Source organism: Rhea americana, unplaced genomic scaffold (genome assembly GCF_003343005.1).
Source record: "Rhea americana isolate MKP2758 unplaced genomic scaffold, rheAme1 scaffold_48, whole genome shotgun sequence".
NCBI lineage: Eukaryota > Metazoa > Chordata > Aves > Rheiformes > Rheidae > Rhea > Rhea americana.
Window position 1 is genome coordinate 3,247,899 of NW_028186623.1, and position 24,977 is coordinate 3,272,875.

Here is a 24,977-nt window from a genome sequence, read left to right on the forward strand (position 1 = left end):
TGACGATGTTAGCTTCCCAGAATGCATGTTGTCATTTCAATGCAGTATGGTTTATCAACCAAGCTGTGATTAATTGCAGCAGGGCTGCTTCCAATTTGAAACAGACTGAAATGTTAATCTTTCCCATAATATACAGATCATATGGGAGCAGGCTATGCATACAATTAGTCCATAATCCTACAAAGACTTCTGTACACATGTGACTGTGCTCATATGAACAGTCTAACTGAAGTCATTAGAACTACGCGTATGAGTCAAGTTCTGCAAACATATTTTTGTGTAACCCACTAGTATGTGTGTGATAGATGTCTCATTTGACTGGCAGCTTAATAAGTGCTACTGACCTGGTGTCTGTGCCCTTTCAGGCACTTAAACAGGCATACAGAAATACTGGTTTGGCTGGCCTGTTGATCAGCTAGTATCCCTGGGGACCAGATTTTCTGCCGCGTGAACTGGATCTGGCCCCTGAACCTACCAGCTGGCTATTCTACTCAGTAGGTGTTTGTAACATGCAGAGAATAAACTGCAGACAGGTTAGTTCGGGCACTAGAATCGGGCTGAGCCCAGCTGATGCTGGATTGATTATACTAGGTTAATGTGACTTTATATTTTGAGGACCTGAGCTGGTCTCGTGCCTAGGAGCATTGCTGCGGTATAGGGGCATACTAGGTTCTTCTGGAATTAGCTTATTTAAGTGGCATGGTGTTGCCTACTGGGGATTTATCCCAACTCCCCTATCTCTAGGTCAAGCTAATAAGCTGCGTGTTCTGGCCAGTGTTGTAGTCATCATAATTATTGGAGGCTCAACTGAGTTTTGAGGTGCTGGGGAGTATTGGATATTCCAGGCCAGACTCCTCTGTTCAGAGAAGGGCACAATCTGTTGGTCAGTGTGCATTGTGCATCCTTTCGGTGACCAAATCTCGTAGGAAGTCGGTGTCTCTTGGCTCTTAGACTTTGACCCTGCAGCTCACACCGTGAAGAATTTTTGGTTTTGTTTCGGAGGTAGTGTGCAATCCCAGGATAACTGGACAAGGTAGCTGTGACTAAGTAGCAAGCTAAAATGCCGTAGACTGCATGTTTGTAGATAGAAAGCTTAAGAACTATTAGTATAATTTTCCTTCTGTGAAATTATAGGGTAACTATAAGACGAGAAGAGGTCATTTTAGGTATCTTCCTGAACTAATCTGCCATAAAGATGGACATTAGCTATGATGCTAACTGCCTCTATTGCAAGAGAAATGGAAACAGTAAACCTAATTCTCATCTCCCACTTCTTTGTTTCTCATTGTATCATAATTTCAGTTCAATGGAGTTCTCCATTACAGACTATAGAACAGGAATATTAGAGTGTTTGCAAAGGTATATGTGATATAATGAAAACTGGTTCACAATGAAAGTTTTAACAATGTTGTAGGTAACTGGAAAATCAAGAGAGAATCAAAAGATGCCAGGAGAATTACTCAAACTGATACATGCCCAAGACAGGTTTAACTTCTGCTCTTTCAACAAGCAGAAGTTTTATAAATGCATTCTTTGTTTTGCTGTTACTGAATAACTCAACTAAAATGCAGTTCAGATCGGCTAACCAAAATCACTTCAGGTTACAGGACTGCGCTTGCTCCATGAACAAAATACAAGATGCTCAAGTTATGAAATTACTCTGTTACAAGTGTGTTCTTGGTGACTCCTGGATGGGTTTCAGTGAAGTCCAAAGCTTAGTGTATTGTGGGAACTGGTTTTAGCTGTAGTAAAAGTGGACTGACGCTGGCAAAAAGTGCCGAATGTAGGGAATGGGGGATTTTTGTCATGATCTCTGTAAGATGCAATTTGTGAAGACACAACATTTTAACAGGATTATGTAGCTCATAGCAAAAATGAAGTTGCACTGTAAGACCATATTGGTCTGGATCCTCACCCAAGATGGCTTGACTGAGACAGTGGAAGAATGGTAGCTGATGGTGTGGCTTACGTGGGGAATGAAGGGAAAGACCCCACTTAGCACATGTGTCACTGCCGATAGAATTGTTTTGGATAAAGCAACATCCAAAGCTTTATCCATGATAAAGCTCAAAGGTGAGCTTTAACATGTTTTAAATGAGTCAAATCTTAGTCCAAATGCAGGTGTGTTTAGAGTTAATTTTTAGTCAAAAAAAAAAAAAAAAAAAAAACACCCTTCTGAAACATCTTAACTGAGATGGGTTTAACTTCATGGAAGCTGATTCAACAGCCAGCAAGCCAGTAGGAGCCTTTAAGGCGCTCCAATGGATTTTGTATCAAGCTCTTCCTTATGTGTGGATTATCCCATATTATCTTATTTATGCTGGAGTTTTCCTCCTCTGAACCAGATCTTGCTGGACAAAATCAGATCAGTCACCAAATACTGCAGTAGACAGATAAAAGTGAACTCACTATGACAAATCTCATTATTTTAAGACCCACTGAACTCTTTGGAATAGTTTTCAGAAAACTGATGCTGTGTTTTTGCATCACTGTTACTCAGAGGGGCTATCCCAGCTATGCAAGAAAACTCATTGCTAGGTCAACAGCATTCATTTCCTATTGAATTTTCCTAGTATGTTGAAGGGTGAGCTGAATTTTGGGTTAGTCCTCAGTATCATTCACAGGAAGAAATGTGGGAATACCTCAGCATATTCCCTGAGTCAGTCTGGTCCAGACAGATGGTGGCGTGGTGGCTTAATTCACTTAGCCCTTAACTGGAATGATGAAGGATTTCCTTATTATTTTATTTAGTTTAGAGAGTAATCGCAGTTCAGATAATCCGCTGTGTTCAGGGAGGGTGCTGATTTGAATGCAGGACCTTGAGCATCACAACTACTTCTCTTTCCCCTTTACAGTGTGTTTTTTATGTTCTTCTGGAGTTTCTTTTGATATTCTTCTTGTCTTTGACTTAGTAGCTTCTGTATTCTTCAGGATTTCTTCAGCCTTACTGCTTTATTTTCCTTGTTTCAGTAGCACTAGAGACAGATTAGAGCAGCCTGTTTCAAAAAAAAAAAAAAAAAAAAAAAAAAAAAAAAAAGCCTTTAACTATAACCATAACAGAGGATATGGATGCAACATAACATTTATTATTTCTATTCTCATTAAAATAAAGACTATGACAAAAGGCCTTAATGAATTGATAATTATTCTATTTTGCCATCATTTTATAATTTTAAATAGGATAAAAATATGCTCGTTATTCATTTTGCGTAATGTCAATCTTGGTACAGGACCTTTGCTCTTGTTGGAATTGAGGCAGATGAGAGCTGGGTATGGTGGTACTACAGTGGCTTTCCTCTGTGATGACAGGCAAATCCCTAAAAGCAGCCTTTTAGAAAACAGACTAGGGAGCCTACTCTGTTCTAAAATATAGCTTAAGTTCCTGCTCGTAAGATGGTTTTAATTTGTGGCAATTAATTCCCATTACTTCTGAAGATTTTTTGCTTTTTTGTACTGAGCTAAGGAAATCAGCCACTAGTTGCACTTGGAGTAAAAGAGCTAGTAAAACCCAGGTATTTATGGAATGAGTCACAGGGGCTGTGTGATAATTTTACAGGTCATCCTCATTGCCTGCATTGTATTTTGTTCAGGCAGAGACAGAAGATGGCAACCTTCTCTGCTGTCATTAGATCTTGGGTCTATGCTCACTCCTCCTGCCTTGAGCCACGTGGTGCCTAGGCTCACCAGGATCTAACCTTCACTGGCTTTTCCTTGCATGCTGTTGTAGCTGCTGTTCCTAGATATTCAAAATACATCAGAAAGTTGTTGGGTTTTTTTGTTCTATGTGACCTGATTTCAAGCAGACACCAGCTTGGGCTTGAAAATGGTATTGCTGTTTTAAAGCAAAGTCATGTCTAATTTGCTAAACTTGTTTCTTTTCGGGGCGTTTTAGTCTGGCTTGGAGCAATTTGTAGGCAGCTGCTTTCCTTCAGCATCCACAGTGGGCTGGGCAGGCAGCTGGCTGCAATTTAGCCTATCCTTAGCTGCACGATATATGTTGGCTCAAAATCCTTGCGGACGCTGGCTCAAAATGGCAGAACAAACTCCAGCCAGACCCAGTGACCGTTGCAAAGCATCTGTGAGGGTCACTTCTTTGACTTTCTTCCAACAATAAAAATATCTGTGGAGATTATGAAGGATAAAAGGCCACAGAAGACCTTCCTAGCACCAGGAGTATGGGAGATGTGAAAGACTCACGTACCGCTGGCACTGGTCACGTCCCGTCGTGCTGGGGCGGTGCATACCCTAGCTGCAGAGTACGGAAGGAGTTAACAGAACAAAAGTACTGAAATAGTATTTCCCTCTGTGGGTGGAGAGAGAGGTTATTCATTGTGATCTGCATCCAAGATGTCTCTGTTTGCACATATTAACTGTCTGTATATGCTGTGGTTGTTATTTTAGGTTGGTGCTGTCTTTATGTATAAAATGGTAATTTATATATAAATGGAAGGCGTAACGGTAGCCGTGGGAATGTAGCTGGTTCCCGCCGAGTGATAGCAGTCTAGCCATTTGTAACCCTGACTCCTGCCACATGAAGTGCTCTTACCGGTACTCCTGTGTGTCTCACTCTTATTATATGGTATATTAGTGATGGTAGAATTGGGCCCACAATATTATGTCACAAAATAGAAAACACACGACCTTACACCAGCTATAATAGCATAATAGGATAAGTGCGAGAGAGAAACAGCAGGGTATAATAGATACTCAGCTACTTCAGAGATGGGCCCATATATTTACTTAGATGGAAGAAAGCTGGAGAACTAGGGCAACATAAGAACAGAGTGACAGTGTAAGTGCTCCAGGAGGTGATTGTGGGTGAATTGAAAATCCTGCAATATGGGATGTTATATAATAAATAATAACAATAATATCTGTGCTTAGTCCTGTTCATCTTGAATTACTTTGCTCAGGCTGCTTTGCAGAGCTCAAAGCAGTGGTGGGACCTCTTTGGGATTAGCTTGCCTAATTCCTTCCCTTCCCCCTGCTTCTGTACAGTGTTCTGTGCTTTATATCTGGAGTGTAACGAACCATTCATCTGCCATTCTGCACACCCACGGCCCAAATTTTCAGTTGGTCACTCATATACATTCCTCTATCCCAGGAGCAAGACCAGCAATGCTCTGTGAAACTTGAGTGGAACTGATGAGGGAGAAAAGGTGAATGATGTTGCTGAGAAAGATGCAAAGGATGCAGTGCCCATACAGGGCAGCGTGTGAATTTTGTTCATGCTGGCTGTATTTACACCACTTGAAAAATGTCCCCCAAAAGGGCACCATCTGTGAGCAATGTGAAGGGTATTTGGTCTGGATCTTTTCCCCTGTCTATAACCATGCTTACAGGGGGAGTGTCACATTGGAGCTGACCTTTATGGAGAGGTTGGTGTTCCTGGCTGTGAAATAAGGTGGGATTAGGTATGGTGATACCATCCCCACAGAGTCATGTTGGAGAGACCCTCTCTAAGCTTGGACATGGAGCTGCTCTTCCACAGAGTCAGAGGAGAAGAGTCGTAAGGTTGGCACTTTCTCTCCTGGGCTTTACGCTCAGGGGTCCTGTCTCTTCCACGGATAACCATGGAATGGATTGTTCTGGCGAAAATGCTATGGGGAAATCCCAACGCTTCCTGCCTCTTCCTCTTGACACCAGTACTTGATTATATGCATGCTATCTCCCATAGGAGGTTTTCTGCTGAAGGCTGTAGCAATCTGTTTCTCTGTATTTGGCTGCTGTGATGATAGCAGGCCTGTGCATTGACTTGCGTACTGTCTCAGGCCAAGTTGTGACTTTTTTGGCAGCCGTTAATATATTTATCAGATACACTGCTCTTTGATGTGTAGTCATCTTAGATAAGCAGCAAAGCCATGAGCAAAGTTAGTGGTTTTACTTTTAACTTACTTGCGGCCTTGGGTTGAGATCCTCCTGCTTGAGTAATGAGTCATGCGTTCATTTTCACTTGCATGGAAGCTTAAGTTTTTCTCTCTGTGCTGCTTAGGAACAGGTTAAATGAACTCTTTAGGTGATTTTGAGAGAAATCAGAGAAAGTGATAACATGTGCTCTGATGCTATTTCACTCCTACTTGATTCAGACTACTTGAGTTACTTTCTTAGATGTGGATTGCAGAGGAGAGCCACCGTCTGTATTGTCCTCATTTCCTGTATTTCTTGATTTGAATTGGGTAATATGTTCATGTGCACTGGACTTCTGTTTTCCCTACCCTGTTGTCCCATATAACCTGCTTTCCTTTCACTGTGCTGGAGCCCAGGATGTTTCTCAGACTGGTACTTGACCCTAGTGCTCTTGCTCATATTGTGTTGCCTAAATTTATGAAGAAAATAGGCAATAAAGTTTGCATTATGGTTCCAGGAATTGCAAGCATTTAGTTTTTAGTAATAGAAGGGATTTAAGGAAAGTAGGGACTGAGACTTTTGAATAGTGTTTGCAAACATTCTTTAACTGCAGCAAGTGTGTTTAAAAAGGAAAAGCTAATAAAAAAAAATCTTGAAGTAGGAAACATAAAGAATTTTAGAACTTTTAGAATGTTTCCAAAGGGGAGACAGTCCTTCCATAGCTTTACTAGATTTATTAGGGGAAGATCAGTGTTAATTTTCTGAGTCTAGAGATGGAATCATTCTGCTGAATTACAGGTGGTCAAAGAAGTTACTAAGTGAGCAGCTGAGCTTGCTTCTCTGAGGAATATAATCCCAGTTTGAATCCAAAGTAAGGAGGGGAAATTTGTTAGTCTTAGCTCTGAGGACATAGCTCATGCCAATTCAGAATGAGAAGTAGAAAGAAATGAGTCATCTTGTCTAATGATGATACAGAATTCTTTGGGTGCCAAGTCCTTGTCTCCCATGGAGGCAGAGAAGGACCTGTGAAAGTATTAGCTAATATCAGTCTGATATTTTCTTGAGTTTTAGTTAACTTTGAGTAAATGATTTGTTAATAATTGGGTTAGATCGCATAGTAAATGTAGGTTCTTGTCTGGCTTATAGCTGTAATATCTGGGTGTGTCCTGTTTCTTGTGTACTGTTCTCAAAGCATCTCAGAGGCAGAGTGTAGTGATAGTGCCTTGTTTTACAAATGGGAAACTGAGGCACAGCAGGGCCAAGTGACCTGACCCAAAGTTAACAGAGCATGATGGCATTTCAGGGACTTGAATGAAGGCCCAGCCAAATTTTATGTTGAATCTGTTTTCCTAGTTATTTCTGTTTGTGACACCTGTATTGTTGACTTCTTATCGACAGATGATTTGGCTAGGCGCTTTTTTTTATGTGTGTATGTGATTGTACACCTATGAATGCACAGACAGCATTTAGAAGCTGGAATAAACTTTAATGGTGAGGGGGTGGTATTTGGAAGTGGGGTTTGTTCTTAAACAGCCTCTTTGCATGGGTAATACAGAACCATAGAATGGTAAGGTTGGAAGGGACCTGTAGAGATCATCTAGTCCAACCCTCAGCGTAGCCCGTACGGGGACTGAACCCACGACCTTGGCGTTAGCAGCACCACGCTCTAACCAGCAGAGCTAAAACTCCAGTGCCTCCCTGCTCTCCTCCTATTTTAGCTCTCTAAAAAAAGATAGAAAGCAAACATCCATATTCAAACCTGCCCTGCATGTGTATCAAGCTCGAAAAGACATTTTACCACAGCTGTGGGAACCTCAGACTGCCAATGCTGACGTGTCACATGATGGACTTCAATCAGATTTCAGTCCTCAGTGTGCGGAGCTCAGAGCCTGTTTTAACTGCATTTGCACTGATTTGCTTCATATAGAAGACAGTTATTTAGCATTATTGATTCCTCTTGACTTATTGGGTGCATTAGTTGCCGTTGACCCTGGCATCTTGCTGCAGCAGACTGGCGCGTCATGTGATACTGTCTGGCTTTGTCCTTGTTCAGAGTCGATTCCTGTTTTACTCAGCAGATGTCTTTTGTTCCTGACCAAGAGTGCTCATCGGATTGTTCAGGGGTTAGCGGGTGTGCCCCGATCAGCCTGGTGTCCCTGGCCCTCGCCTCCTTGCGCCAGACCTGCCCCCCTGCCCCAGTCTGCGTCACGGCGGCTGCGAGCACCAGAAAAAGCCAGGCTTGCTTTTACTTTTCCTCTTCTGGTCTGGCTGGCTTGTTTCTAAAACTGACTTTCTTCTATGAAAACAGGTTTTCTTTTTCCTTTTTTTAGCTGAGATTTTTGGGAAGCACCTGCCTTTCACCTTGACTATATCAGCATCAGTCCCTTCTTGGTTTTGGTTTACATCAATAGAAAATCTGGCCCATAATGTCCAAAGAGATTTTTTTCGTTTACTGCATTATAATATATTGCACTGACCAGCTCAAAGGAAGAGGGAAGGGGTTGCAGACTATGGCAGGGGTTTGCTTTTACACCAGCATCTGCTGAAGCAGACGTTTGTTCTCTGGGAGCTAAAAGGGATATATCCCTGTAAGACAACGTGAGAGCCCTCTGCCAGCATGGCTGCAATCCTTAGGCTGTCTTTCAGGAGATTGCAGTACCTTGTGGGTGCCCTGCTGTAATGAGCATTTTAGGATATTTTTGAAAAGCAGAGACCTGGCTGCTGCACAGCTTCCTGGCTTGTGTGAGGCGGGAAGAGGAGAACAGGGTCAGGTGGCAGACCGCAAGAGGGAGTGAGAACGAACCTCAGCCTCCGGAAAGACGACCACCTCAGGAACAGCTTCTCAAACCTGGGGAGGGAAAAGCTGATAAATTCATCATTGCTTACTAATTGCACATAAGAATTCAGTTTTTTTCCTTGGGTTGTAGGATTTCTCTTCCAGGAATATAGTGTAACACCTCTGCTGCTTTTGGGGTCCACGCGGTCTGGGCCATCTGGGAGTATGGCTCTGTCCCACTTCAAGTAGTACTGGTAAAGTGTTTTGCTCAGTGTCTTTCATGTGCCTGATTTCATTTATCCCCAAAACATGACAAAATGATGGAGAAGATCCATATATATGATTCTGCTCTAGGTTATCCTAGCCAGACTCTGTCCTCATTGAATGAACTACTTACTGGCAACCTTATGTGTAGAACCTGAATCAGGTCCACAAACACTGATCAAAGGCTTGTTACTTCTCATATTAATCGTTTTTGGTCCAATATTACTTTTTCTCGGGAACTAAATATTTTAAATTTAATGTGGCTCATTTTTAAACCATTCTATTTCTACTAAAATCACAGTATATTACTGTTACTGCGCTACCCCCAATGACTGCAGCTTTGTTGACATGGCACAGGGTGACTTGGAAAAGAGGAATTTTTTTATTACCTTTTTTCTGTTACCAGTGGGAATTGGAGGGGGAAAGGGCAAAATTAATTTAATAAAAAAATTTGCTCAAGGAAAACCGATTCTGGTGGCAAACTCGCCTTTTGGTCAGTACTGTATGTGATCCCCCTCTTCTGGTAGTCTGTGGAACTGGCCGCGGAGGAAGGTGTTGCAGGCTAGCACAAACAATAGGACTTCGGCACATCCCTTTTCCTGATAAAAGGGCTTTTTGGAATTACGCAGCAGAGTGTAATTTTGTTCTGTATCAAATTCACCCCGGTCTAACTCACTCACCGGTGGTGAAGCTGGTGTTAATTTGCGTGCCGTGGAAAGGAGCGGAGCTGGATGCGTGTGCAGCCTAATGCAGCTCGGCTATATTTGGTGCGGTTCTATTTTTAGGCTGTCTTGCAGCAGTGACAATGGCTGAGACTGGCTCTCTGCTGTCTGGCACCTGGCGTCGGCATTTATGCCTAGGAGAAGTCCAAGTGCGAAATGCTGCTGTGCTGGTTCGGTAATGTTTTAACTTTTCTTTGTCTAGATAAAAATTATGATGGGTAGAAGGCAGTTCAGAGCCAGTCCCAGAGCATCCTCAGGAGGGGTCCTGGGAGGTGTGGTACCAAGGGATTTGGGTACCAAGGTTTTGTTTGGCTTGAAACAGAGGTAAGGGCCAGCAGCCAACTTTATATCAAAGTCTAAACTTCATTGTCCAGAAGTGAATCTAATCATCAAGGTTCTTGAGCTAAAGAGACATTTCTGGCTAATTGTCTAGCATCTGCTGTACTACTCCGTCATATTCTTTTTTCTTTTGCAGCAGAAATCACACTGAAGTTCATAACCTCTCCCCGGATGTTTTAAGGGAAAATATTCTGGTGTAGGCATTGAATTACAAACTGAATTTGAACCAAAAGAGAGAACTAAAGGCAAAGGCAGAGCTCCTTATGTGCATACCCCCTTTTCCCCCGCCCTCCCAGCTTTGGGAAGGTAGCATTCCCTTGCTTGTGTCCATCCTTTCCAGCGAGAGTGATGGGATGAACCTAACCCTCTCATTTCTTCCCTCTTGACTCAATTTACTTTAATTTGCTTTTTTTAGTGTGGAGTGGGAGAGGATTGCTGGGAGATGTAAATGCCAAGGCACGTGCAATGTGGCAGGATACGCTGTCCCCTGTAGCCAGGAAAGCTGCCCTCCTCTCCTTGGGTAGGAGGTGGTGGCTGTGGGCTCCTGACTGACGAATGGTTCAGGCTCGGTGGCAGAGTTTTGGTGGTGCTGCTGTCGTGGGTGTGTTTTAAGTCAACCTCCCCTCTCCATTTCTCCCTTTCTCTCCTTGCTTGGTATTGAAGCTCGGTAGAGCTGGGGTTTGCTCTTGGTATGAGTGGCCTAAGGGGGGTCTCCAAGCCCAATAGTGGCCCAGGCAAATCCCCCAAGGCTGGCAGGGGACCCTTGCTGTTGAACCTGTTGGTCTTACAGCCGGTGCCCCCCTACCCTGGGGGTAGCACTGTGGAAAGGGACGAGAGTCTGCAGAAGCGGGGGGACTGCAGGAGAGGTCTGGTTGAAACCCTGCGCTTTGTCTGCAGGGATCCGTCTCCCTCTCTGCTAGGAAGTTTCCGAGGAGTAATAAATTCACTCCGGCTCTGCGCTGAATGCAAAATTGATCAGACTGCAGGAGCCACAGGGAATCAATTCGGCGCGTGCGTGCATGCCGGCGCGGCCGCGGCGCCTGCGCGCGCTGCCTCTGCGCTCGTCCCCCTTCTCCGCTTCCCCTCGCGCTGGCCTGCGGATGCCACGGAAAATTGATTTTTATGAAATGAAAAAGGCGAACCGTGGCGTTAGGCCGTTCTGAGCTATGTCTTGTCAGGACTCCCGTTGGAGGGAAGTCGCCCAGCTGGTTATTTAGAATTATTCATTGCTAAGGAGCCACGTAGGTTGCGGCCCCAGACCCACGCTTCGATGCGGGGAGGAAGAGTTTTCTTGTTTTTTCCTGCAAAACCCACCAGTTAGCGCAGTTTCTCTCTCCCTTAAAGAAAAGCCAAGCCGGAGCAAATAACGCAGCTAATCGCGCGGGTGCTTGTCGCCCAAGGGCCTGATCCTGCGGGTGCTGAGTCACGGCGGGAAAAAGCCAAACACGGCGGCATCGCCCGGGCGCGGGCAGAGCTGCGGCCTCCCGAGCCGCTGACGTGAGGTTAGATGCGTCTTTTGAGGTTAACCGGTGCAGTAACCTCCGACTCACGAGGCGGCAGCGCTCCCTCGGCGTCCCCGCGCTGGCGAGGGCGGAGGAGAGAGGGGGCGACCCGAAACGTGCGGGCAGAGCTGCAGTAGTTGTGGTTTTTTTTGTTTTTTTTCCTTATTTTTTCTTATTTTTTGGTCTGTTTTTTCTTATTTTTTTCTTATTTTTTTTTCCAGCGCTGGCATTTCTTTAAGCATAGATTTCTTCTCGTCTCTTCCTTTTGGATTTTAAACCAACTCTCTTTTTTGGGGGGTTTGTTCCGCTCTGAGGTTTTGCTGCAGTTTACGGGCAGGTTCTGGGCTGCCCCTGAGGTGAAGGGCATTGCGGGATCACACCTTGTAAAAAAAACTCGCTTGAAAGGCAAAAGCAGGGGTGCATCGCACTCCTCTTTCATTTCATTAATATTCACTGTACTTTGAAATTGCGGAGTTTTTGGAAGGGATGCGCGTTGCAGCCTATGAACTGTGCTGCTTGGCTTTTCAGAGAGCAGGCTGCACCTTCCCGTTGTTGTTTCAGCATTGTCTCCTCCTGCAGAGCCTCTGTTTTGAGATCGTGTCACAGATAGCCGAGCTCCAGAATCCTCCTCTTTCCCCAAAGAATCAATCAACCTAAACTAATACCTTAATGACTCCTTTTTCCTACCAAGGAGACGAATTCAGGCACATACACACACGTGTGTACATGCACACACACACACAGAGGAACAAAAAAAAATTGTTTTTTGAAGAAGCTAGGGGCTGAGGAGGACCTCGTCTGGTCAAAGAAAGAAAGAGACGGATGTCTGGTGCCATGGCAATGGAGCAGGGATTACTTTGCACTGGAAAATAGGTTCTTTTTTTTTCTTTCTCGTGTTTTTTCTCAGGCAGCTAGGAGTTGTCACCGAGTCTGAGAGGCCCATTTAGAGGAAAACGAGCCTCTGCGTAGAACTGAATGCTTGCTTTCACCGACTGCTGCTTGAAGCCTGCTTTGCTTTTCGGCAAGCCAGGATGCAAACACCCCGCTTGCCCAGAACACTTGCACGGTCACAGTGTGCGCGCATATGCATGTGTACATGCCCATATAAAATACGAGGGACTCGATGCAGACCTCAGCTTTGAGGAACATAGACTACTAAGCTGTTTGAACGTTTGATTCTTAAAAATATTTATTGTGGTTGGGTATATTGTGCATAGTTCAGTGAGCATTTAGTATTTTATCACCATTAAGCTAGATTTTACCTGAGATTAATTCAATTTAATGCTAGTCAAGACTTTTCCTGACCAAATTTTTTTGTACAAAATGCTGGTTTAGGTGGACTTTTCTGAAGAAGCATTTGGTTCTGTGCTGCTTCCCACTTCATTCCCCTAGTCTAAACTGTTTTTAGAACAAAGTTGCAACAACAGTGTTAAAGCGTTTCAGATTGAAAAATGTAATGGTCAAGACTGCAATTTTGAAAATTTATCATGCTGCTGTATACATTTTACAAAGAAACTGGCCAGGGGAAACATACTGTTTCCCAGAAATTTTTTTAATTGCATTTTGAATACCTGAACTTTGAGGTTTTGGCTTTTTTGTCTCTCCTTGGGGTCAAGAAAACCCTGGTTTACAGATTGTTGTTGTTATTGTTTATCAGTCGAGAAGACGATGGTGTTTCCCGAGCTGTTTTAGTGAATCCACCTACCAGCCTCTAGACAGGGCGGTGCTGTGAGGCCAGTTCCTGAAGGTAAGATGAAATACAAGAACTTTGAGGGCCTTTTCTTGGCCAGATGAGTAGTTCCCAGGTGGCAGGAGTTTGCAGCGCTGGGGCACCTGAGCTCCCTTTGGTGGCTCTCACTCTCTTGTCTGCTCAGTGTTTTTATTTGACATCCCAGGGGGCAAGAGTGTTTCTTCCCATAGCACATGGCAGATATAAACTGAGAGTTAATTCCCCTGTAATGGCTGCACCTTGACTCTTCGCTGCTTTGGGCTTTTTGTAGCCCAAGATTTCAGAATTTTAGCAAAGGACTTGAATGCACTGATTTTCAGGGAACTAGGTTGGTTTGGGGAAAATACGGTGGTGTGTTAATAATACAGTCTTGATTGCTGGGTCATTTATGCACACATTTCACTAGTATGGATGACAGCGTGAGTTGTAAAATATTTACTTCCTGTTTATATTCTGAGATGTTGCTTTTTACCTAAGTAAAATTGCCCTCTTATAGGACCCAAAATATCATTTTAAATTATGTTAATCTTACTCTTTACGTGCCGTGCATTTAGCATAACAGGGCCACATTAAAGCCTTTGATTGCAACAAGAAAAATTTGTTCTGCCCTTTCTGGGCTTCGTAGATGTTAAAAGCTGTGTTGTAAATGATATGTGTATGTAGTTTCTCCTGTCTGGAATGAAAAATAGCTTCTCTTTGATCTTCCTGCATTTGCTAAAAAGTAACCCAAAATAATCTCTATTATGTTGGGGGTAGGTGGTGAGATATGGCAGAATTAAAAAAAAAAAAAAAATATGACCCTCCTTTTTGGTGGTTACTAACTGTGAAACATAAAATCTCTGTCCAGGTAAAAAAATTTGAGTTGTCATAGCAACAGCAGGATGGCTATTTAATTTTGGATTTCCATTTTCACTGATTTATTTAACACATTGACAATCCATTTATAATGAAGAGGAATTCAAGAGGGTTTTTGTTTCTGGCTTAGTCTGTACTAAACGAAAGCTGTGTTACTTTTCTTTGTAGAAAATAAGGAAAGAGAGGGGAAAAAATTAGATTCTCAGGGGCTTGTGTGGGTAAGCATGTGCACCAAGTAGAGCAGGGGGTAGGGGAAGCGTGACTGATTTGTGTATTTTATGTCTTGTAGAAGAACCTTAGTATTATAAAATGGGGCAGAGGTTTAAGTCCGGTGGAGCCGTGAGCCCCAAGATGCTCCCTGCTGCTTGCCTCTGTTGAATGCACATACCTGCTGCAAGCGCAGAGCCCTTGCGAGCCTCTGTTGCTGCTCCATCTCTTCTGCCGGCGCCAGGGAACGCCCCGAGGCCATGGACAAAAGCCGTCATTCTCTTTTTGGTGGTGACCTCGGCAGCTCCGTCAGCCTTGCCGGTTCAGCGCGCTCCCAGGCTCGGCCTTGCCCGCTCGCCGCGGTGCCGATGCGCAAGCAGGTGCTTGGTCCGGGGCTCGGAAGGAGCTACTGGGCAGACTGGAGCTTGCGGAGCATGAATGCAAGCTGTGCTTCAGCGTGGGCTAGGTGTAGAGGTGGTGAAAGTGGCCATGTCTTATTTTGAGGTGTTTATATTGAAGTAGGCTCGGCTCTGTTTTCCAAAGTGCTAAGCATTTGCAAGTCTGAGCAAAGTTAGCCCTTTGGATACAAGGCGTGTCTGAAAGGTTTCGTATCTGATGGCTTGAACCATCCATGGATACAAGTCAGCTTTGGATCCAAGCAAACAGGCACCACAAAATCTGTGGCACCTGGGAATTTTCATGGCCTTTCATCAAAGATAGTGCAAACATTTTGATAACAGTGAAATTTAACAAAAAGGCCGAGAAAAATTCCTATCAGTTCTGTCTGCTTCCCTGAAGATTTCATTTCAATGTATGCCTTTGAACGGCATCGATTTTAACTGCTGCATGAGCCAAATCGAGCTTTAATGTTGGGTAACTTCTTAAGGCACTGGAAAATTAGGAAGCTTGAGGTGGGCCTTGCAGAAGTGAGCAGTGAAATCAAAGTGGAATAACAGAGCGAAAGCAGACTCGGCTGATACCTACCTGCAGAATGCGTCTGCAAGTGCATAGACGAAGTGCGTTCCTGCATGGGTTTGCCTACTGCTTGTCTGTCTTGCTCTGCAGATTGGTTCCTCTCTGAGGTTTGTTCCAGTGATGGATTTGGCAATAAAAGAATAGTATTGATGACACATTTGTAAGGCTCAATAAAAACTGTGAGCCTGGCAGGTGCTGGGGAAGTGTTCAATCTTTTATTTATTATTATTATTATTTTGCTATTGCTGTTTGTGGCCTGGGCCTGGAATGCTTTCAAGAGAAGTGTGACAGGAGACCAGAAGCTGACCAGAGTTAGTGTTTGATTTCGGGTCCAAACTTGTTTATTTGTAAAGCATGGGCTTGTTTTGGACCAGTTGCTTCAGGGAAAGGTGAGTTCTGACCTGTGTGTCAAATAAAATCGGGTATGTTTCTGGGTCCAATCTTGAGTTTATAGAGAGCAGATTTCTGTCCATCCCAGTGGAGCTTTCCCAACTTATCCTGGTTAAGGATTCAGCTTGCAAATTATCTTTGGGACTGAGGGTGGGGGAAGGGTGGGAAAACCCAAGAAATCAACTTCCAGACATAAATACAATATGGACAAGTCATAAACATTATTAAAGCAAGTCTGTCCCTGCAGGGCAGGTTTTTCTTCATAATGCTTTCCTGATTACGCTTCCGCAAAACTGGCTAAGTGAATAGTGGGCTGATTATCCATGGACCATGATCTACATCAGCGTAAAACTGTTTCCATTGTATGTGAGAAGAGAACTTTGCATATTTACTGGAAGGGAATAGCCATGCCATTACTTTGCTCTGTTTTCAAATTCACAGTGGGCCTGATCCTGAGCAGAGCTGTGTCAATGGTATTCTTTGTTTGAGCTCCTGTGTTCCACATTATCATTGCAAAACCTGCCTTTTTTAAATCATCTTATATATACATGCCATAGATAGATTCCTCTAGTATTAACGCAGTATATGATCAAACCCCAAACTGATTCATCAACTGTGTTGGGAAATAACCAGATCAATGGATAGGCATCTGGAAACTATTTCCATGAAAAGGTCCAATATGAGAGAGTAGAGGAGGAGGAAAAAAAAGTTTCTATGACATATTTACAGAATGGTCTCTAATTGTTTTAACAACAACAAAAAACCTTGAGAGAAATCCAAGCCTTTTTACATAATGCTTTATTGGAGTCAGGCTTCAGTTTTCTCGCTCATATTAAGTACCATTGACTTTATTAAGATTTCATACATAGTATGGCACTGCTTGCTGGGAGAACCTGCATCTGATCCTTAGTTGATAGTCAGAAGGAATCAGACTTTGAATAAAGATTTGTATTGGCAAGTGTATCACATAAAAGACCATTTATAGTTGATAGTCAGTGTCAGAGACTTAAACAAATACACAAGGTGCCTAAGTTTTCTTATTCAGTTAAGTCAGAATTTTTCCCAGTGTCTTAATTAGCAATCATTTACTAAGTATTAAACCACTTTTTCTGTTAAACATAAAAATCAGTGCTAGGAGCTATACATTCTGAGAAGTAATTGCACTATGTAATTCTAGTGCTTCAACAATGTATACTGCAATATTGATGGATATGTTCCAGCATTCTTTTTTTTCTACAAGCGTATTTCATAATCTTTTAAATATCTCTTTCCCATAAACTTAAGTACAAATCCTCTTATGCAATAGGAGTTAAATGCATCTGGATATTGCTCATCAAACAAAAACATTTCAGACAGATTTCTGTTTTCAGAAATGAAAGAAGATGTTAACAAAGTAGTGTAAATATGAATTTATGAGGAATATGCAGTAGCATGAGGATGTGAATAAGGAATCTTGAGAAGTCAAGGGCTGCACTTTAATCTTAGAAATCCAGAGTATCTTTCTGATTTTCATTAGCATAAGAATAAAAACTTCCATTTTCAAGTAGAAATTTAATGCTAAGTGACATTTTGTGTAATCTCCTTAAGAGAGTCACTCTTCAGTCTTACTGTCTGTGCTCTGGTTCTATCACTGGCCAAAGAATTGTAAAAAGAAATAGAAATGCAGTGAAGGTATGTAGAGTAATGGAGTATCCCAGAGAAGGACACCACATCTCAAAACAATAGTTGGAGAAAATAGTTAGATTAAGTGGTTTCTGTGTTTGTCATGAAAAGAAAACTTTGATAAAGTCAGTAAGAGTCAGTAAGTGGTGAAGATGAAGCATCTGTGAATTTGTACAAACGATGTAGAAAGCTCTTAGGTTTAGTGGAGGAGGAAGCTTGTGCTGGAAGACTCCAGACTCTTGGGAGCTTAGCCTCTGACTGTTGTGTTAGTTGGCATAGAAAGGTTGGTGGCTTAACTGTGACACTGCTATTGATTCCTAGTGTATGAAAAAAATGTGAGCTACAGAGGAAGATCTGTGAAATCTAGTAAACATTTGTTTAGCTTGGTAGGCCCCGTTTAGTTACAATATATTTGCCGTGTTGTTTCCATTCCTGATGACACGAGTGTATTATTCTGTGCTCCATTGTGTCATTCCATGATGCTTTTCTGCAGAGCTGTCTTTCCTCTCTTTATCTGACAGCCTTCTCCCTCTTTCCTATGCTATGTCTCCTCTTTTTACGCCCTGTTCCATCTGCTAAAAAATTAAATAGGACTCACAAAAGCAGCAGTTCTGAACCCTGCTAGTTCACCCCAGCTCTGTCCTGAAAGTCCCCTCTGCTGACAATGAGACATAGATCAGGCTTTCCTTGCCCTTCAGTCCTTGGCTGCTTTGGTAAGACCGTGAAGATGGATGCTTCCTGTGATAATGGCGCTGACATTTACTCACCAGGAATTGGAGTGAGACCATCATTTCATGTCTTATAGGTCTCCAATAACAATCAAATGATAATGACTACCAGGCCATTAGAAAGGCTGGGTTACATTCCAGCTAGCGTCCTAAATTGAGCGTCCTTATCCCATTTTCCATTGTACGTGTTAGGTATTGCTACAGTTTGCCCCGTCAACAAAGACGTTGCACAACCAGCTAGTGACCACCCAGGGCTATTCTGTTTAGGCTGGTTGCCATCTTTTCTGGGCAAGTGCACAAATCATGTCTTGAACTGTGCCAGATGCACTGTTTGTGGTTCGTTTTCTGCTTAAGAGCCTGACCAAACAAAAAAGGCTATATATATATGCACTAGTAATGTTCATGTTACATACAATCTGACACCCGGTAGATGGTCTTTCGGGATTAATGAGGCACCCACTGCTATACAGCATGTTTTGGCAGCTGGGAGGGCTGGCAAATCCCGTGCCTGTCTTTCGTTTGCAAGTCTTTGAGTTTTTTTGGCGCATACATGCAGTGAAGCACAAGATGCAAATACTGCCAAAACTCCTTGTAGAATAGATGACATTTATATTGTTATGCAGTTTGCTGATCTAAACGTACCATTGCCTTGCCTTGATAGCCCAGGGCAAGTGCTAATCAGCTTGTTTTGTGGGCACGGTGCCATCAGTAAGGGTGAACAGAAATAGAGACAGTATGTGCATCATCTAGGAGTGTTGCAAGAACATGATTCCCAGCTGAGAGCATTCAAATGTGTCTGTCTCCTAAGCTTGTATGTTGGCATGTAAAAGATAAGTGACAGTGTTAAGTATAATGTATTTGGAATAAATCAAGGTTATGTTCCATAGCTGCTTCAAGCTTGTTTTTGTTATATAGGTCACGTTATCAACTGATATACATTGGTGTAGCTTTGTTGAAGGCAGTGGATTTCCACTGATGCTGACCCGAGCGTCTCACCCCGTGCAGTGGGAATCCATTCCCAGCAGACCTCTGCATATATGTAGTAAGAAGCGGCCTGAATAGGGATAGTCATCTCACTTTTCTCTCTGGGGCATCTTCAGAGACTGTTTAGTTTGAAAGTTAACACAGAAGACAAGGAGTTAGGGCTCCTACATTGTGTTCGTAGCTGTCACTAATGCTTGATGCTGGGCAGAGCTCTCCTTGAAGTATCTCAGCCTTCCTTTATCTGGTACATGTGAAAGAAATAGTAGCACTTTTAGTACTAAGAGCTTTAAACAAGGTTTGCTGGTTTGTAGGCGTGGTGGAGCAGACTGCGCGTAGCTCTCCATCTTCGTTCTAGCTTTCAAGCACGCTGAAAATAGCCGCAGTGCCATCTATTGCCTTCATTGGACTGTCTCAGGTGTTGTCCCTTCTCTGTTTTCATGCTTTTCTCTGCACCTATTTCCTTGTTCACGTCTTCCTCAGATGGGTTTTTCGAGCTGCGTTTTGGAGAAGATAAAGGCTGTGGACACCACATGTAAACAATTACATTTACAGCCCCCTGTTATTGCACTGAAAGTGGATAACACTTGCATGGAATAACTGGGGGTTTTGCATGTACAAGTAGAGCTCTAATAGCTGTCTTAATTTCATCTTAATAATCTGGCCCTTATCCCAGCTTTTTTGAAAGATAATCATCATTCAAAGGTTTTCATTCACATGTGTTTTATGTGTTTTACATTTCGCTATGTAATGTAACCTTACATACACTCGAGGAAAATAATTTACACAACTAATTGCTGAACTCTGCAGCTATAATACTTTAAATGGATTGAGTTAGATAAGAGTTTAACATTTCAAAATGTAAAGAAAGAAAGAAGAAATGTTCTACAGGCAAATTATTGTTTAGGGAATATTGATTTTCATGAATTCATGTTTTCACTTCAGTTGATAGCTAGAAACAGATACTTAAGCTAAGCCATACATTAAGGATAACGTGCTTCATTACCCGTGATCCTGGGGTGGGAGCTGAAATTCACTGATGCTTACTGCCCCCTTCCCCTGCCTTCTAACTCAGTTGGTTTTGGGTCAAACTATGTCAGCAATTTTTTTTCCATTGAATATAAGCTCAGTGTGGACCAGAGGATGGTTTGGAAATCTCACTGTTACTCGTTCTCCTTGGACAGTTGTCTCTACCCTTCTGCCTCAACCTACTTATCTGTAAAATCGGAGGCGGTGTTAGCGAGCCACATACCTGACGCAGTTGGTGTAGAAATTCAGTGATGAATATTTGTACGGTTTTGTGCAGTATTTGTACAAAGGTGTTATGAGATTGTAGTGTATACTTGTGCTGCAAGAGTTGCCATCATTGGCAATTTTGTCATGGGCAATTCCTCCCAACTCCCAAGATTTCAAGACTGCAATGAGTATTTTGATTTGGGTAGTTAAATAACTCTTGTGGAACTCTAGTGGTTTCTTTGTTGCTGTTTTATTACGTGCATTACAATTCCAAATACACGTGCTAACCTACGATTGGTATCAGTTGTTACTGCCCGTATCTGATTTTGACACTTTGGCCCTGGTTGGAGTTACAGCATAAAGTATCAATATGGAAGTTTTGCCACTGATTAGAAAGAGCTAGATATAATGTTTGAGTTTAAGTTATATTAATTTTCTTCCATGTAGTGGAATGTCCATGACAGAGAGGGGGAGAAGAATTAAAATGGAGCATTGTGCTTTAAAGCAGTCCAGTGGAATAAAGTGTAAGTATATTTGTTTTCCATAATTTTTTTCAATTATCTTGTAACTTCTAAAATATATCTCTAAAATATAAGACAGAGGGAGATGATCACAAGGGTCTGATCTTAGGTAATAAAAGTAGAAGTATAAATGTGGCACTATCCTTAGTTAGTGGAGCCTAAAGAGAATGAATCAGAGTGCCAGAGGTAGGAGTCTGGCTCCCTTGGGAGTCAGCGGACGGTACAGTTGATAGCTCACGTCTGCAGCATTAGGAACCTCTGTTTTCTCTATGCTGGCTGCAAAGGGAACCAAGGCTCTCAGTTTTTGCACTGAGGGGAAATGCCTAAAACAGGAGGCACATCTTTAGCTACCTGACTTCTCATGCAACTTCAGATACTTCAGTAGACAAACACTGGAAAAGAAGGCCCAGCCTGTTGTAACCTCAGGCTGTTAATCCAGTGTGATATTCTAGCTCACGATTAACTTTACACTAATGAGCATGACCACTGTGGTTAGCTGGACTTGCACACTCTTAGCAATGTACTTGCCTGAATTTTGCAGGCCTGGACTCAGTAATCTATTTAAGCACATGGCAAACTTTCAGCTTGTGAACAGTCCAGTTGACTTGAATGGAAGTACATGTGGATTTAAAATAAACCACATGCCCAGATCTTTCACTGCAGTGGGGACCTTCAATGCGGATGTACTGACAACTGACGAGAAATTGCCAAGGAGCTGCGACCCTCGTTGATATCAAAAGCTTTGCAGGGAAAGTTAACATCAACCATTTTCACCATCAGAAACGAATTGCAAAGAACAGACTTTTTTCATTCCTCTTGCCCAACAGATTGCTTGGTGTAGAGGAATTAACAAAACAAAGCAAAACTTAAACTGTATGTAAATACATAACATTTGTTACTCCAGATCGACTGATTTATCATTCTGCAGTAGGGCAAGGTGAACGTGGTCCGTCGAGGCTTGATGTCACCACTTTGATAGTTTTCCTATTCAGTCTCTTGGAAATCTTTCACTAGAACAGGAACCAATCCCCAAATGGTGTTTGCATACTGTAAAGGAGATCTTCAGTACGAGAAAAATCTAAAAATCCAGGTAAAGAAGTTTTGTTACTTTGGAAAATAAGCAGTTGGCATGTTTTTTCATTATATGGGGGCATCTGGGAAAGCAAAACTTAAGAGTTGCGTTTTGACAGCATTCTCAATTTTGGCTCTCCAGCAGTTGATGGCTCGGTAAATTGTAGAGTTTACATCTAATTGCACGGCTCAATTTAAATTCTGTTCTTTCAGGCTCTACCAATGCTGATGAAGTCCCTTCTCTGAGCTACAGACAACAGAAGCTGTTGTCCAGATTGATGGTTGCTCTTTCCCACTGGCATACAGCCTAAGAGAATTGTTTTTAGGTGGGTTGTTCAGCTTTCAGTCAGTTGAAGTGTTTGGCTGTTTGTTTCTTTCTATTAAAGAGGTCTTTTCCAATTGATAATTGAGAGCTAAGCGCTCTATCCTGTTGCTAGGCTCACAAGTCCGTTGCCTCTGCATAGTTATCTTTTTTCTCTTTCTCTCACTTTTTATTCTTTTGATATTTTATTCTTAGATTTACCTCCAGCTGCATATTGTGATTTGTTGCAGCTAGAATTTTTCTCACCTGTGAATTTGCCACTGTAACTTCAAAGGCACTGCTGTGTCTCTAAGTGAGCAAGGATTGCAGGCACTTGTGTGGGTCACTTGAATGAGGATCTGTAAGGTAGACTCAGTGTTGAAGAATCACATAATGTGGAGGTAACTCAAAGAACTAGACAGAGAAGCATAAAAAAGTTATCTTTTGAAATGCAGAAAGCCGGGTAAAATGAAAAGCAAACCTGAAAACAGTGTCTGTTTTGAATCAATGAAGGCAGAGGGGGGTCCTTTCTGGATTTGTTTGGCTGTAATCAGTGCTTGGTGCTGCAGATAACTCCATAGCAACAAATTTTTAACTTGAAATTCATGGGTGCAAGGGTGTATATTAACTAGAAAATGGACTTGTCTTTCACTGAAGTCATTAAAAACTGACTTTTTTTTTTTCACTCACCATCCTGATCAGAAAATGGACTCAATCTTGAAGTTTTTAATTAAGGGTGAAAATCTAGTGTTAGGCAGATGCTGTCGTTTTTATTACTGCTCCAATAAAAGCCCCCGTGTAACGTGCTGCTTTGGGCTCTGAGGTTGTAGGATGGATTGTCAGCGATGAGCATCAGCAAACCCGGCAGCACATGCCCAGGGACTTGTAGTCAGATGAGTCATGTGTTGCATGGGCCAAGTTTAATCCCAGAGAGAATGTTACAACACAGGAAGAAACCCCTGAAAATAACAGGAATTGGTATAGTATTTGGACTGTAAACACAGGTTAGAACAGTCTGGGTATTTGCTTTAATCCTCTCTGGTTCTATTTTGAATTGAAATGTTCTTACTTGCTAAACCACTTTCCATTTTTGCCGTGTTTTACTGTGACATAAGGAGGAGGAATATTTTGGAAACTGGAAAACTGCCATTTGCACCAGAATGACATGTCACTAATTTTTGCAGTTTTTTGAACTGAGATCTCTGAAAAGCTTGAAAAGTCTCTCTGAAAGGTCCCACCTTCTTCTAGGATTCCCTGCTGAGATCCCCACACTCCTATCAGGCAGGACAAGCCTCAGGTTCAGGAGTTTAGCTGCTTTTTCTGCAGGCTGAACTGTTTCTCCTGACTCAAATTCAGGCATTAGGAAATGGTGCACACTCAGTATTTGAGAGGATGAGGGTGTTTAAGATGTTAAGATGTATGGGCTGCTCTTCCCTTAACTTCAACAACTCAAGTGGTTTGACCCACCTTCAGTGGGTCCACGTGTCGATGAAAGAACAGGAATGCATCCCTAGTGCAGACGGGACGAGGAGTTCCTCTGCAATGTGTACTGATGTAGCTTAGCATCGTTGCAAGCAGAGGTCGAGTGAACAAGTTCAATTTGCCACAGGGCTAGCCTCCTTTAAGGGTTTTCGTTTGTGGCTGTGAAGTGGCTAGGGACCATCTCTGCAGCATGTGGGGGGGGCTAGAAGAGAGGTGCTTTTAACAGTCCCTGCCAGGAAATGCCTGATGAGGGACGTTTCAATGGCTGACGTTGCACAGTAGCTCGTGGTGAAGCAATCTGAATGGCATGTAAGAGCTAGAGATGAGGCTTGATATTTTTTTTCCACAGTGCAATGAAATATTACAGGGGTCTTGCTGTGCATCTCTGCTTACTTATGCTCTGCCATATGTTTGGGTGTGATTTAGTGGGCATGACACACAGCCAGGTTGAGGGAGATTCTCAAAATGTGAGCACAGTGACACAGTGAAGACTCTTTTATAAAGGGGTAAACAAATCTCATTTCTACTACTACTTTTTTTTTTTCTTTTCCCTTGAGTAGAAGTTTTGGAAAGCTATTTAACATCAGCTAGTGAGTTTTAACAGAGGCCTGGAAGAAGAAGAAGAAAAAACCCTCTCGTGTCCGCTTGTTTCTTAGGTACGCCACATTACCCACAGCCAGTCTCACCACTCCCAGAGAAAGTTTGTGCAAGTCCTAAAATAATTTCATTCCACTGGCCCACAAATATTCCCATTTGGTAAGCCTTATATAGAGTAATTATTGTTTAACATGGCACTGCAGCTGGGTCAGGGCTTATTTTGGGTTGTGAGTTATAAAAAGCTGTTTATATATATATATATAAAAAAAAGTGTTTGTCAATCTGTCATTCTAAACAAATGAGACTAGCAACTTGTTAGTTTACTTGCTCTTTTTTGTTTGCTTTGCTTTAAGAGTCAGCATTCATGAGAGGGCTCACCTTGGAACCAAAAGCATCCAGCCATCACGTCCTGGCTTATTTAGATGTGTCTGCGTTCCGGTTATAAAAATGTAATCGTTAGGTAGCCAGGTATTGTGGTGGTTCTGAGTTAATACTGCGAGGGAGGCGCAGGCTTCGAAAGAGGGCTTGAGCTTGAACCTATGGAGGTGTGGGAAGGTCGCCTTTGTGGGCAGGCGATAGGTGCGATGGCTGAGGGAGAAGGAACTTGAGGGAAGGTCTTGGGCTTTGTGGTGTTGTCCAAATAGGTGTGTGCACTTCATGTGCCTGAAGCGCTATGCACAAAGCAGGCAGAGCATCTCTCAGCTGCTCTGTGGTGTAACTAGGCCCACTTTACAGATGGGGAAACCAAGGCAGCGAGAAGTACTGAGTTGCTCTTGACAACCTGGTGAGTCG

At 42.6% G+C, this 24,977-nt stretch overlaps 1 long non-coding RNA gene across 1 annotated transcript in view; it reads left to right on the forward strand.

Moving 5' to 3' along the window:
- Positions 1–20,732, forward strand: part of LOC146589119 (uncharacterized) — a 66,717-nt gene extending 45,985 nt beyond the window's left edge. The window contains exon 3 of the long non-coding RNA XR_014897270.1: positions 20,661–20,732. This is a non-coding gene — a long non-coding RNA (uncharacterized LOC146589119). The remainder of the gene's footprint in view (positions 1–20,660) is intronic.
- The last annotated feature ends 4,245 nt before the right edge of the window (positions 20,733–24,977 follow it).